At 39.0% G+C, this 12961-nt stretch overlaps 2 protein-coding genes across 14 annotated transcripts in view; one reads left to right on the plus strand and one right to left on the minus strand.

Annotated features, from left to right (window-relative positions):
- Positions 1 to 12961, plus strand: part of msi (RNA-binding protein musashi) — a 139427-nt gene that overhangs the window by 88246 nt on the left and 38220 nt on the right. For 2 of the 6 annotated variants that reach the window (XM_087405991.1, XM_087405997.1), the window contains one exon: positions 8685 to 8802. The exons of the other annotated variants lie outside the window; for them this stretch is intronic. The gene's annotated coding sequence lies outside the window, so the exon portion shown is untranslated. The remainder of the gene's footprint in view (positions 1 to 8684; positions 8803 to 12961) is intronic. 6 annotated transcript variants of the gene reach the window in all.
- The window catches only part of LOC105152218 (uncharacterized), a 42445-nt gene that overhangs the window by 14580 nt on the left and 14904 nt on the right, over positions 1 to 12961 (minus strand). Inside the window, exon 2 of one of the 8 annotated variants that reach the window (XR_846916.2) lies at positions 7017 to 7339. The exons of 5 other annotated variants lie outside the window; for them this stretch is intronic. The gene's annotated coding sequence lies outside the window, so the exon portion shown is untranslated. 2 more of the 8 variants (XR_015545049.1, XR_846915.2) reach the window with 2 other exon arrangements.

Genomic DNA, 12961 nt, shown 5'->3' on the forward strand with positions numbered 1-12961 from the left:
AATGAATGTACAGATTTAATTTTATTATTTTATATAACGAGTGTATAGTAGGTGTATGAATGCACATGTTATTTTCCTGTTAACGATTATACCATATTTAAATATCAGTTAAAATAAATACAAAAGAGCTATTTTTAGAAACATAAATTGTAAAGAATTAATTTTTATACAATCTTAATAGCATAATAATTATCAACATGTAAATATTCTGACGATGAATATATAGATTTAATTTTATGGTAATTATTTAGTATGAGAGAGAGAAAGAGAAAGAGAGAGAGAGAGAGAGAGAGAGAGAGAGAGAGAGAGAGAGAGGCCATCCTTCAACAACTTAAACAAATTTTAGCCATTGCTCGTTGTTTGTTAAAAAGTTATTAACAAAAGCATAGAATTTGTGTTTTAAAGAAAAAAAAATGTGATTTTAAAGCAAAAAATTTGTGTTTGTAAAACAGGAAATATTTTATGTATAATGTACACCTTTTCCATTCTTTTTATATGCACAGAAGTTTAAATCTAACATTTCGCGAAAATAAACGCTGTAACTGTAAACATGATTACGTCGTTGTCGCCCAAATTCCTATAACGATCGAAATATTGTTACAAATATATAACTTCATAAAAGAACAAATTCTCTTTAAAAATATAATTTTCTGGCTCTAAAGACACAAAAATTATATAAGAAAATATTTTGCGCTGTTAGAGCAGGGAATTTGTCTCACCGGAGCGCAGTCATGTCCAAAAGTTAGGTTTTATTGAAGAACTTTTTTTGTTAATAACTTTTTAACGAACAACGAGCGACGGTTAAAATTTGTTCAAGGTCAAGGTCAGTGGAGGGTGGTCTCTTGTACTAAATAATTACTAATTTTATTTTGTATTTTATACGATGAATGCGCGCGTTATTTTCCAGTAACGATTATATGATATTTAATAATTCACAATCTTATAGTATAACAATAGCAAAGTATCATAACAGTAACGGACGAATAAAAAACTGAATAATTTAACTGAACTAATTGAATTAATTGAAAATAATAACTTTGTCAAGTCATTATTATTTAATAATTCTTTGAATATTGATCGATGCCTGTCTACCTATCCGTTTTATTGGACATTCTCTCTTCTTGAAATATGTCGAATTTTCGCAAGCGTGTCTTACGTTTAACATGACGTGGATTTTTTAATGAAAGACGGGAAAGAGCAACAAGGACGATGGCGCATTATCGTCCAAAAGTCGACGCGACAGTCATACAGTGTCGTTACCGAAAATCCTGGCGACGTCGCTCACAATAAGCCGCTTACCTAGTGTACTCCTATCCTCTTTTGCAGCCCATCTACCCTCCGGGCTATGGAGTTTCTCGTAGCCACGGTTGTCAATATTAAACCGAGTCACGTTTCGTATGCCAATGACAACAGTTACAAGGACTATTGTGACCTTGGCGACATCGTTTAATTATTTAGCAGTTTTGACTTAGTATCTCTTGCCTCAAATCGCTGGATCGCCAAATAACGTTGCACAGAGATTAGAGATCATTCGTAAAGGAAACAACATATCTTCTTTTATTTTATTTTATATTTTTACATTAAATAAAGGTGCATTATTATTGAAGGGTCTTGTTTATCTCGCGGTCGCATCAACGCGGGTTCCTTGAAGCGACGAAACGTCGTCATCGATAAGAGATTTTTCGGATTCGAAGGCAAGCGATGAGGACGTGATGCCTACGTGGCATTTTTCGTATTTACCGAGTCCTTTTGTGCACGTGAAGGGATGGCGTGATGAAAGGCCCGGGCTGAACAAAAAGTACAAAAGCTATCTCGGAGTCGGAGCAATGGCCGTCGATTTCACACCCTTTCCCCGCTATAAATGAGATTCGTTGTAGCCTCTCGAGTCCCCGCGAAAAAGTTCGTCTTTATTGTTGAAATAATGACAGTCGAAGAGAGCCAGACGCGTATCAGGAAGACGAGAGATCGGCACTTTTCGCGCGTATCTTAATTCCGTCGCGCTAATTAATTCCGCGAAGTTCACTCCGCCCGCCGACGATGACAGACGGCGGTAACAAATCAAGAGGAACGAAACGATCGGGACGAGATGTGCACACCCTACTTTTGCCGAGAGTTGAATTTTCGCCGTGGGTGAAAGCGTGACGACAGTCGTTTACGAAACTTATCGGAAGCACAATCAGTGGATCGGCAGCGATAACAAGATTGGCAGCAAGGAGATTTGCCTGAACGTGTCCGCTTGGTGAAAGGCCACGTCTTTGGGAGGCGATTTCCACAAGGATATTTGAAAGAGCAAGAGAAAGAGAGAGGGAGAAGGAGAGAGAGAGAGAGAGAGAGAGATATCTTTATTAGCTTCAATAGCTACAATATGTGATGCAATCCAATATAATGCCTATTTATTAATTATCTAAACCGCCAGACTTAAACATCCCATACATCTACATTGCACTATCCCTCTCCACTCCTCATATATGGCACTAACACTCTTTTAAAGTTTTTTAATCTTTTTTCTTTTCTTATTTTATTCGGTAAATTGTTGTACATTTTAAATCCATCGTATAACAACATTCTCTGTTCCTCTTTAGTTTTACATCTTTTAATACATATTTCCCTCTGATCTTGTTTGTACTTTTTCCTCTCTGCTTACTTGCTCCATCTCATTTTTTAAATAATCCGGACAATCTCCATTTTATGTATCAAAATACAAACATTGTATTCAGTTCTTTTCTTAATTGACATAAATTAAGAGAGAGAGAGAGAGAGAGAGAGAGAATGAGCAGCACGAAAGGCGCGCTCGTGCGCAACATCGCCGAATATGGATTTAATGCGGCACGATGGAAATCGAATTATGTCATTAGAAGCCACAAAGGAGACACTCGCGTGGAAACCTTTGAAAAAGCTTCCCGTAAGCCAAATGCCTGACCCGAATACACCACGGGTCTTCACCGACTGGCTAGTTCAATCGCTGTCGGATTTTTTTATGGTTTCTGCCGTAGATCGAGTAACTCAATTGTATCTAGAAGTATCTCCTTTTTTGACAATTCAATTCGTTTCGTTTTAATTAAGAAATATTCTGATTAGGAATATAACCAAAAGAGTTTATTTTCTTAACAGCAACATCCGCAAAGAAATGTTATTTCCATCAAAATGACTATTAATCGTTGATTGCGTAATTTTTTTCTTGACACTTAATCTGTTTTCGTAATTAAAGCTCTCAAAAGCTTGCGAATAACGCTTGAAAATCGTACGACCTCATTTATTCGACGCGGCCGGTTCCCATAAATTTTCGTTAAAGTTAATTGAGATTTAATCAATCCTCTATCCCGTCCTAGTTCTATTTTCAGGTAGAAACGGCAAATCTGTTGAATTATGATTAACGTTAATTAATATTTACGAGAATAGTCGAAAACAATATTCCATAATTCGATCGACTATATGCGAACAATAGAATCTTCTTTCATATTTGACTAAAGTTATGCGGAACTATACTGTAATCGCACACACACACACACTCGCATGCACACACATATATTATACATACAGAGTATAACATGCAAATGATGGTGGTTTACTGTTTGCTCGCCCTATAAGCTTCGACACTTTGGAAAATGTTTGTTATACGTGTGCCCTGAATCGATTGATCAGATTCCGATAGACTTTGTACTAAATATCTAATATCCGGCGAAGCCAAGGCACGAGATTTACGGTATATTCTCGTGTCCTAACTCCACTGGTCGCCGTATATGTGTATATATATATATATATATATATATATCCCATTCGTCGATAAGTTGTGTCGCTTTATAATGCACATGCGACGTACTAAAACATGACGCCTGACGTCACAACGTGCCGAAAGTGCTCTATTGCAACTGCTTGCAACTTTTTAATCTCGAGAGAAGCAATAAAGTATCGAGCTTCGGGAAACACGAACATTTACGACGCGGCAATAATTCAAGGATATTCCACGCGAAAAGTTAGCGAAGCGAGATTTTGTCCGAGAGGGATGTTTAATTTAATAAATAACTGAGGCAAACGATATTTTCTTACCATTGCGCGCGTCTCCGATTGCCGAAAAGATTAAATCGTGCCGGATTCCCGGTGCCGCTACGTTGTATTTTGCAGACCGTTGTCTACCCCTACGGCGTATTGATCTCTTGGGGGATGATTTTTAAGACGAGTTTCGCGCCAAGTGCCACAGATGGCATCACTTTGCAGTCGTCGAGTTCATAGAAACCTTCCAATTTATTGTGCGCCGTTGACTCGGAATACTGCGCTTCGTGTAAATATCGCGAATAAATATTCCTGGATCAGTTGTGCGCAATTAGCAATGGATAGCAACATTTTCCTCGACACGTTTTATCGTAATTCTGATTAAATTTAGTTATTGTATGTTACATATTTTTATATTTTATTTTTATTTTATATATATATATATATATATATATATATATGCGTATGTATGTATGTGTATATGTATGTATGTATGTATGTATGTATGTATGTATGTATGTATGTATGTATGTATGTATGTATGTATGTATGTATGTATGTATGTATGTATGTATGTATGTATGTATGTATGTATGTATGTATGTAAGTATGTATATTTGTACACTGTATAAATATTTAATATGGATGCACGGTTTATTTGCATCCATAATTACGGAGGAACGTCAAATCATAGTTGAGAGAGGGGAAAATAATAATCCCAAATTATTTCACATTAGAAAATAAAAATAACGTGCCCCGAAAAAAAAAAAAGAAATTAAGGAGTATTTATCTTGTATAAAGCCTTTCCTAGTAGTTAGCTCGCAGCAAGTTCGTATTAACTTGGTATTTATATGCCATAATAATTAATAAGAGACAGACATAAATAACGGAACTTTCTAGTACAACGTAAACTTCTGAAAGCTCACTTTGCGGGAAGGCGTTTTTATTATCTCCTCGCGTAGCACGATATTACGAAGTTTGGAGGAAAGGTCCTTACTACACGACGATAAAAATATGGAAACCAACCGCGTAGTCATCTTGATTACGGTTTTCTGCTTCGATTTCTGTTTCACGAACCGGTAAGAATGATTGTCGCATTTATTAGAATTGACAATTGTATATTAAGGCACAGATTCCCGTCGTATCTACACAGGATCGCAGCTGTCGAGAAAGAACTGTTAATAAAATATTACGCAGCTTTCTTTCATTATGCAAGACGATGAAGGTGTGAACGAACATTATCGCATTTCCGACGGCAGAAAGGGTTCAACGTCACGTGCGTGATGAGGGCTATTCCCGAACGATACATTTATCCCGATCGCGAACATTTGGCGATTATGTCGCGTACACGCCGTCGAGGTTATTGACCAGGAAGTCGGCTTCGTCAGGGTGGATGAGGGTGGAAAGGCGGTGTCGACGACGACGGCAGCGGTGGTGGCGGGTTCGAATGAGGGAGGTGTAGAGGTAGCAACCGAGTTCGCCCGCTATTCTCTCAGAAGGGGTAGGAGTATTACAGATCTGCAATACAGTCGCCGTTCCCTTTTGCATGGCTGTTCGTTCGCGGCTGTGTATTATACGTGTATTTATACGTGTGCGTGCATACGCGCGCGCGCGCGCGCGTGCATGTGTTTGTGTGCGTTTACGTGTATTTGCCTCCTTCTTGGAAGGAGGCATGCCGCCAACGGGGAATGGAAACGTTTTGTTACCGTGGAAGGACGAGTAGAGGTGGCGGGGAGGAGGAGAAAGCGGTTGCGAGAGGGTGCTGTCGGTGGTTGGGCCGCAGGGTGGTACGGAATCAGACAGATCCGCAGGTGGTTCTCAATCCGCTGCCGACCTTATGTACGTCGAATCCCCACTTCAGAATCCTCTTTTTTTCTTTTTTTTTTACTTAATTTACATACTTATTTTACCGCGTCGACTATTCTTGGAAGCTGAAAGGAACGTAAGAAACGTAAGAATGGCAGTCATGCGAGCACAATGCAATTTGTAATGTTTCATCATTGCAATTGAAAATGTCAATGGCATTCAATTTGCCAGGCCACTGATGGGTCATTGATATCGTGTCATGATGAATTTTGTTATGAGTACCTGCTCATGAATTTTGAATTACCCCCGTGCCATTTAATTATATATTCGTTCATTTTGTTAAATTTAATATTTTATCGAATGGTTCGCAAATTAACGGTAACGAGCTTTTGAATTAAATGATATATGTACAAATGTAATAAATTTTAATCGTTCAAATCGGGATACGTGATGTATCCCGTGCAAAAAAATTGTTCCAAAATTTCACAATGGAATACTCGACTTTTATCGACATACGATATATCACATTTGAGAAGTTATTAAATGCTTGCGAAAAGATGCTTCTCGTAATCTGCGATGCGATGGATTAATACTGGATTTAAAATCTTATTATGCTCAAGTCATCCTCGATTTCAATATTAGAGATAATGAAATTTTTTCTTTATATAAAACAATATCAGCGGGGCACGCTTATAAGTCGTTTATAAGTTTATGAGATCAGTTAAGCAGGAGCTGCAGCACAAGAAAATAGCCAACATCATCGGGCGTGCATGGAATTTTATCGATGTGCTTGGAAATTTGCCGATGAGGCGATTTAACGTTCAATAAAAGGTTTAATGTGCAGGCATTTATTCAAAAACTTATCCCATCATGCTTTCATTCAATTTTACAGTGTAATTACGTCTTAATTACGTTATGCCGTTTCTATTGTCGCGAAATTTCTTTTCATTTTCTCTTTTTAATCATACACTGTAAATACCATAATATTCTCTATTATTTATTTTGAAACAGTTTAATTGATATTAATTGATAAAATTGGGATGTTTAATTAATGAATGGATCTCTTCCAGTTCACGAAATCAATTCGTCACGAGAATATTCAATCATTACGATACATAAATAATTCCATTTGAAATGATCGCTCAATCTAGCAAGATCGGTTGGGAGAATGAAGAGGGTAATCTCGAGATGATATGTTTCGTATTAGTTAATTCGGCGACCTCTTAGCGTTTGATCGACACTGTCGGGAGGTCGGAGGTGTTCCTTCGGTTGCCGGAGCAGGATTAGCCAAGTCACGGGTTGGAATTTCCTCGATCCTGGAGGAGTATCGACCCAACCGGTCGCCCGGCGGTGATGCGGTCGAACCCCTTCCGTACCTCCTTCACCATCACCGGGAATAACTGGCCGCGTAGGCAGCGCGCGTGGGTTCGCCACTCCACGTGCATTATTCGCCTCCTCCAACCTTGCACCAGCGGGTCTGGGAAAATCCTCCGGATGACCCCGATTTTCCACCTCCGGGAAACGCCGAAGTCTCGTTTATACCCTGTCAGACGATGGATCGCGATTTTCGACTCGATTTCCTCGATTGTGATCTGCTTTAAGCTACGTAATTCTATTACGGTTATTGATTTTGTTATTCTTGTATTACGTTTTATATATATATATATATATATATATATATATACATATATCCGTGCAATCTGTAAGATTTAATAACATGAACTAAATCTAATCTTTTTAGTATACAAGTTAACACAAACATGCCTCTTTGCCTCCCTTTCCTGAATTTTGAGGATTTTAATATATAATAGATTGTTTTAGGCACCTCCCTTTATCTTTATTATAGATTTTTTTAATGGAGTAGAGAACTTAGACTAGATAAAATTTTCTGCACAAAAAGTGTAATTTTTAGCGTGCACACACACTAACACACACACACACACACACACATACATACACACATATATATGCATACACACAAATCAATGTATATGTTAAGTTGAACGATTGCCAAAAACAGAGGAAGTGGATTCGCGAAATAGGGTCATTAGTACATATAGTAATTTTGACGAATATTCCTTCTTGTAGAACGCTGATTAGTTTGCAATGCGTGCTGCGGTCGTAAGTGTTTAGTACGATTTGTTAGCTTTATCCGAGAGAGACTAACGAAAAGTAGCAAGAGTACATTTGTGTGACTGTAAGCGATAGGGATAACGACAAGTCACCATGGTCGGTCGCTGTTGTAGTAATATCGCTTTGTAGCTGAAAAACTGTTTTACTTTGACCTGCGAGTCTTTCTTGGTAACTTAGTATTGGCGAAACGCGCACACTATATGTGTCTGGTAGTGCAAGCGAAATGGTATAGAGAAACAATATATCGCTTGCATTGGTGCTATTGTTTTCGCGTTATTGTTAAATATACGCGCCATATTTGAGTAGTTGATTAGCGATCGATGTGTTTATTACTCGTTCATTAGTCCAGCGCCGCCACTTTATTAGCACTTTATCTCGCTTCTCTTTCTCTCTTTCTCTCTCTCTCTCTCTCTCTCTCTCTCTCTCTCTCTTTCTCTCTATATATACATGTGTATATGTAGAGCCACACGGTCGCTGCATTGTAACCTTTTTCTTCGGCGCGTCGATTCTCGATGCTCTTTTTTTCCGCGAATTACGCAATAATTTTGCATAAAAATCAACCTACGCTGTTCAATGTTCTCGAGACGCGCCGCGATTCGTTCGTCGAACGCTTTTTTCCCGCGAGAGCTTTCCACGGCGCTTTTCTCAGTGAAAAGAGGAAAGGCGGCGGCGGTGGCGGCGACGCGATTTAGAAGACACCGAGGCACCACCAAAGTGGTTTCACCTGAGAACCCCTGTTGTCTCTTTTTTTCAAGGATGCAGGTACGATTCCCGGTCGCCGGGCCTGTTGGTAAAATCATGCTGGTGGACCACCAGATGCGGCCACGAGCGACGGATCATCGGTGACCATCGGGACGCGGTGCATTAACTCTCGTGAGTTCCCTCCTAATTGCCAAGAGACCCCTGACTCGAGATTCAGGTAAAGAGAGAAAGGCAACGGGTCGTCGCGCGAGAGGCTGCGGCGAAACGCAGGGAGGAGAGGCAAACACTAGGTGTTGGTTGCCCCTCCTCTCTCCCCCCTCCCCCTCGGTACGGATTGTAGAACCAATTAGATGCAAACGAATTCACCCGTAGCTTAAATTTCCTACTGATTATTATACCCCCGTAACCTCTTGACCGCCGCGTATTCAAATCTCGCGTTCACAATATTACAACGCGCGCTTATTGTTTCATCATTATATATTCTTCGTTACGCGATTACACTTTTCTTCATATTCCGTATTATATTATGGGTAGAGAGGTATGTCGGATAGTATCGTTAATAACTATTAGAAAGTTAAACCTTTAACTTTATGAGCAATGCTCTCTTTTTAAATGTCAGTAGTTTTAAATAATGAAAAAATAAATTTTAATTCTGTCGAGAGAATTTTTATTTCCATAATGTTAAAATTGTCAAGTTTTAATAGCGTCGAAAACTGATCGTAATCTCTACTTATGTACAATATATAGATTAGAACGTTCTAAAGTGTACGTAATATTGCGTTATCATGTCGCAAGTAAAAGGAAAGATTGTCTGCCAATAGTTCGCGATTGTATCGTGATTGTAACTTGCCAGCTCGAAGTTACGAGTTCTAAAGTTTCTTAACAGATTCTTAACAGATATTTCTCGTTATTTATATTAATATGAGACGTTAGTTAAATATGATATCGTTCGATTATATCGACAAAATCTTATGTAGACTCGTGCCATTTTTCTACGACAGTTAACAGGATTCGTTACTCTTATCGTTATATCGATCGCTTTCACACTTATCTTTTTCCTCTCTTTGTCTTCCTTTTTTGCCTTTCTCTCTTCATCCGTTTTCTTGTTCATCACAATTATATCTTTGGCTTGGCTCTTACACAAATATACGCGTATATATACGTGCACTACTTTTCTTTGCTTCTTCATCCCAACTTTCCTCTTTTTCTTCCTCTCCTTCCTTCTATCTTTTTCCTAGGACCCTAAAAGTAGGGTAATACTTTTGTTAAATTAGAAAAAGTCACGAATATGTATACAGAGTGTTCCAGATCTGGCGAATCAGTTCTTATCCGCAGCTCTCTTGATAATAATGACGAAGGTCTATAAGGATTAAATCTACTACCGACTCGGTATCAGTAGTTAAAAAAATTACTGTTATTTACATTTCGGATTAATTAAGGAATTCATAAATGGAAGATCGTTTAATAGATCCAGGACACCGTGTACATAAAACGAAGTTGATGAGAATCATCTTGGAGTGACCTAGATTATGGACCGTTAGATCTGGTCGAACGGCGCGTATGCATAGTGCATTGTGCACTGTGTGTGTGTGCGCGCGCGCGCATGTACTATCACAACATTTATGCGCACACATACACACCTTTACACGACCGGTACACGCGCGCGTATGTTTAATTGGCTCCCCGATAACGAGTTTGTCTACAATGTCCACGAGAGCGGGAACTATATACGAAACCGTACGAGCGAGTTTCCGGTGCGACACACGTCCGACTTTTGCAAACGTTATTCCTGAATTAATGCACGAAAGACCTTAACTCTCTAACGACTTTCAAAGCGGATTAATGCCGTCCGTTCCTTGCCGCAGCGTGAAATATAACGCGCGCGCCTCTTTGCTAAGCTAACGATATATTATTAACCGGCGTCTTTGAATTATCCTTTATCGTTCGTCGATTTTTATCGGATTCCATCAAGAAGACGTGTCGGGGAGACTTGAAAAGAAATAAGAATATAATCTCATATTCGTCGAAGGAAACACGTGGATTTTTTCTCCTCCCTCTGTCTCTTTCTTTACTCTCCATCTAGCTGTCTCGAACTCCCCTTTGAGAATCGATTTCCTTCGTGCCGAGCAATTAGATCGTAACGATCGACCCTGTTGCTCACTTCAAAGGCCACGGCCTGCTGCCGTCGATTGTCGTGCCAGCGAGAACGCGAGAGATCAAGGAAAATACGCAAACGGAAATTGCTGAGATCGTAGAAAGTCGTTCTCCAAATGATTTTCGTGCTCGATTCACCGAATGGCGATTTAAACAGCAAACAATCGCCGATTTCGCGTATTTCTAAGAATGAGAAGAGCTGAAACTGTCGCGCTGTATTTTGCCTTTAATTTTAATAAGTTTGCATTTCAATGCTGGTAGAAAATGCGAAATGCTAATCCGTGTGGAAACACGATGACTGACATAAAATTCTACCGCGGTGCTTTATTTCTGTCGCATTATTATTTAATAGTAGATTTCTTGATCGATTTAGATTGTATGTCATATTGTCTATTGCAATTGTTTCAATGATTAACATTGCTATGAAATTTTACGATCAACTCTGTTTTTAGGCAAAAAGAAAAAAAACGTTCTCGAAAACCGTTGTACCATTCATTATAATTCTTTTATTGGCTATAATTACCTCTCTAAGCATTGTAATTTTTTCTTAAGCAACTTTTTATAACATTTATATTTATAAACAATGACGATACACAGGTGATCACATTTAAATGCCTCACCGTGTACACGGAGGGATCAAAGCGTGGTTATTATCGAAATAACCCTTGTATGGTTTATGAGCGTTTAACTATACTTCCCCCGCAGAAATCGAATTGTTCCCTTGACAACGAACGAGCCCATATGGCACGAGTGTGGGACAATTAGCTCTTAATTTGAAGCACCGAAATACAAAGTGATTTTCTATTTGGGCCTGATTTAGGATGTCGAGTGAACGAACGAAGTTCTATTGTAAAAAAAAAAAGAGAGAGAGAAAGAGTGCGACACATTCGAAGGTGTACGTGATGTGTGACTCGTTTCCTTTCACATCTTGCCAAAGGGTTGGCAAGGCATCTTGCAAGGCACCTCTTCTCCCTTTATCTCTCTCTTTCCGCTTCTCCTTTGTTTCCTCTCCCTCCCGCCAGACCTCCACACACTTCGCTTCATCGGACTACAAAAGAAAAAGGGGCACGCAGGGGTAAGAAAAGGCGAAGTTCGAACCTTCTCGACACGCACGGAACGGCTTGGGAGGAGGTACTTGTGCGCGGGATCTAAAAAGAGGAGAGGGAGTGACTGTAGATCGGTGTGATAAGGCGCGAACATGATCGAAAGATCCTCGATTAAGCAGATGCAGAGTCGTATCTCCCCCCCCCCCCTCTTTCCATTGCGCTCTCTTATAAGAGAAAGAGAGCAATTTTCGCGCGCTCCACTGCGTCGAAGATTACGCTGCGCATAATAAACAGATCGCGAGCCACCATATAACGTGACCATGAATGATCGTCGCAACGAGAGATCATCGCTACGATGAATACGATGAGACCAGAAGAGGATGATGTCGATATACGAATACATATATTATTCATTGATTGGCCGAGAATATCGGATAGGTCAGTAAAAGTATCAGCAAACGAGCGAGTGACCAACAAGTAGCATTTGTCGTATATCTTTCTTTCTATTTCTCTCTGTTTTACCGATCTCTGGACTTCACTTAACTCTGTCGATTACCATATATTAATATGATACAGTAATATTTACGTATATCTTGTTGTCTTTCCTCTCTAACATCTGTTTTGCATTGTTTGATTTTGTTGTGAATAATTAACTCCATGTTTCCTCTTTTCTTCTTTTTTTTTTATTTTTTAAAATCATTCTCTCTCTCTCTCTTTCTCTCTTTCTCTCTTTGTTACAGTTCGTCGAATATCGCACTTTAAATAGATTGAATTTTCAAACATTGTAGAAGAGATTTTACAGAGACATACATTTAATTATCATTCCCTTTGTCAAATTATCCGTCCATGTAGACCTTTATAGTGAACAGTAGTGCGATTCCACCTCGTGAAATTGGTTGATTCTTTTAATTTAAGGTTAACGAGCAAAACTTTACTTAAAAGTTGAACGCTAGAACGAAGAAGTAGTTGTGCATATTATGAATGAATAGCTTGTTTGGGGTCTCAGCGTTTAATCTCTGTTTTATTATTTATATAAGAGCGAGCTTCTGATTTGGTGACAGCATTTGATCCAAAAAAAAAAAGATTCACGGAAAGAAATTTTCTCAGAATTTAACCGTAATGATATTTAG

The sequence above is a fragment of the Acromyrmex echinatior genome, chromosome 1, assembly GCF_024713525.1.
Source record: "Acromyrmex echinatior isolate Ae372 chromosome 1, ASM2471352v2, whole genome shotgun sequence".
Classification (NCBI taxonomy): domain Eukaryota; kingdom Metazoa; phylum Arthropoda; class Insecta; order Hymenoptera; family Formicidae; genus Acromyrmex; species Acromyrmex echinatior.